Genomic DNA, 2500 nt, shown 5'->3' with positions numbered 1-2500 from the left:
GCCTTAACGTAACCCACGTTGTGCCTTAACGTAACCCACGTTGTGCCTTAACGTAACCCACGTTGTGCCTTAACGTAACCCACGTTGTCCGCTAACGTAACCCACGTTGTCGCCTAAACCTGCTCTGTAATTGTTATACGACTCGTTCAATTAGTGTAGTGTTGCCCACCCGCAACCCTCGCAATATAGTTCGCTACTCGCACTGCCCGCTCCCCTGTGTATCGCTTCATGTTAAACACCTTGCAAGTCTTGCTGACTTTCCACATGCTCCTGCTGTACACTGTTATGTGGATGGCAGCAGAACGTACATGCCGCCCCCCCCCCCCACCCCTCCCCACGTCCCCACCTTGCCCCCTGCCTTCGCAAGCTGGTTGGTGAGAAGTTTGCATGCTCAATGCCCTTCGCATGCGACGTACTCAGGCTACGTTGTGGTGCGGCCTGTGTCAACTGTCCGCTGATGTCGTACGCATAAACCACAATCTGTACTGCACATTCGTCCTTATGTACTGAATGATACATCGTGGCACATGTGTGACCGTACAACGACTGCGCCCAAAAACGGCGGACCATACAGTGCAAATATTGTGCACGCAGCTACGTGTCGTCTCCCTATGAGAGCTGGATTGCAGTGTGGTACGCCATAGAGACGTGTGGGAGGAACGGACGCCGTGGATGGCGATCAGCATGAGCTGTGTGTTGATGTATTCGGACCTAGTCGTCTCTCCTCAAACACCGTGATAGCATGGTGCACCGCGTTCCATATCTGCGACATGCTACAGAGGCCGGTTGACAGTCGTTCGAGCAATGGACATCGCATACGTACGGGGGCCACCTTCCACGTATTGTCTAGGCGTGCACATTTTGTTGCGTGTATGTGGGCAGACGTAGTGTGGCGTGACACCTGACACAGGCATGCAATAATCGTTGAAGTTGCTAATGGCGATGGACGCCTACGTTTGCTGGTGAAGTTACGCAAATGAAGAAATGGTAACCCGTTGTGGTGCGGTTGTTCTCGCTAGGGGTGAATCGGTGATGGCGACGATAGGTTGAGGTACTAACCGGTTGTTCCAGCGATACCCACCATGCCGATGAAACTGAACGGCATCTGGGTGTGAAGCGATACGCGGCGGTGGCTGGGTGGGACCGTCCCCGGCCGGTGAGGGGGCGCCTCCCGGCGTGCTGGCCGCGCGGTGCGTGGGCGCACGCGCTACAGCCGGCTGGTGGGGGCGGCCAGTGGCAGGCGCGCCGGCCGACGGACGCGGCAGGCGTCGCAGCTGCGCGCCGGCGCACCCTGCGCGCGGCGCCGTGCGGCCAAAGTAGGTCCTCGCGGGCCCGGTGCGAAGCGCGGTGGACATCTTCAGTGTGCTGGTCCGATTGAGGACTGTGTGCGTTGAGGATGCGCCGCCGCCCGGCGCTCGGCGCCGCGACGCCGTCTGCTGCTCGGTCGCCCCAGCGGTTCTCGCTGGTGGTTTGTATCGCAGCTGTGCGGATGTGTTGGCGCGTGCGCTGTGCTGGGAGAGTTCGCTTCGGCACCCAAGTGGGGCTTTTGTCCTTCTGTGGCGCTGGCGTTGGAGCTGCCGGTCACCGTAGGTGGCGCGTGTTGTCTCCCGCCGGCAATGCCACGACAGCACGCTCCCGGGCCTCTGTCGGCAGCGGCAAGCTCAGTTGGGAGCACGGGTGGTCGCACCGAAAGCGTCTACTCGCCTAACTCCGGGCGATTGCGCCTCTCTCGAACCCGACCAAGTACTTGGGACGGCGCTGCGCGCCGCCGGGACCTGAGAGGGTTTCGAGGTGTATTGTGCAGGGGAGCTCAGCCTCCTCCTGTTTGCAGAATGATTGAGCGGACGCTTGCGTGTTCGCGCGGGCCCCCGGGACACACTCCCGGGCGGCCGGCTGCTCAGCTCTAGTTGACGCAGCTCCCTGGTTGATCCTGCCAGTAGTCATATGCTTGTCTCAAAGATTAAGCCATGCATGTCTCAGTACAAGCCGCATTAAGGTGAAACCGCGAATGGCTCATTAAATCAGTTATGGTTCCTTAGATCGTACCCACGTTACTTGGATAACTGTGGTAATTCTAGAGCTAATACATGCAAACAGAGTCCCGACCAGAGATGGAAGGGACGCTTTTATTAGATCAAAACCAATCGGTCGGCTCGTCCGGTCCGTTTGCCTTGGTGACTCTGAATAACTTTGGGCTGATCGCACGGTCCTCGTACCGGCGACGCATCTTTCAAATGTCTGCCTTATCAACTGTCGATGGTAGGTTCTGCGCCTACCATGGTTGTAACGGGTAACGGGGAATCAGGGTTCGATTCCGGAGAGGGAGCCTGAGAAACGGCTACCACATCCAAGGAAGGCAGCAGGCGCGCAAATTACCCACTCCCGGCACGGGGAGGTAGTGACGAAAAATAACGATACGGGACTCATCCGAGGCCCCGTAATCGGAATGAGTACACTTTAAATCCTTTAACGAGTATCTATTGGAGGGCAAGTCTGGTGC

At 58.0% G+C, this 2500-nt stretch overlaps 1 non-coding gene across 1 annotated transcript in view; it reads left to right on the top strand.

The window, feature by feature from the left end:
• The first annotated feature begins 1917 nt into the window (after positions 1-1917).
• LOC124774205 overlaps positions 1918-2500 on the top strand; it is a 1909-nt gene continuing 1326 nt past the window's right edge. The window contains exon 1 of the ribosomal RNA XR_007015196.1: positions 1918-2500. This exon is cut by the window's right edge and continues 1326 nt beyond it. This is a non-coding gene — a ribosomal RNA (small subunit ribosomal RNA).

The sequence above is a fragment of the Schistocerca piceifrons genome, unplaced genomic scaffold (assembly GCF_021461385.2).
Source record: "Schistocerca piceifrons isolate TAMUIC-IGC-003096 unplaced genomic scaffold, iqSchPice1.1 HiC_scaffold_961, whole genome shotgun sequence".
Lineage (NCBI taxonomy): Eukaryota > Metazoa > Arthropoda > Insecta > Orthoptera > Acrididae > Schistocerca > Schistocerca piceifrons.
Note: the sequence above shows the minus strand (reverse complement) of the source record. Positions and strands in the feature narration are given on the sequence as shown.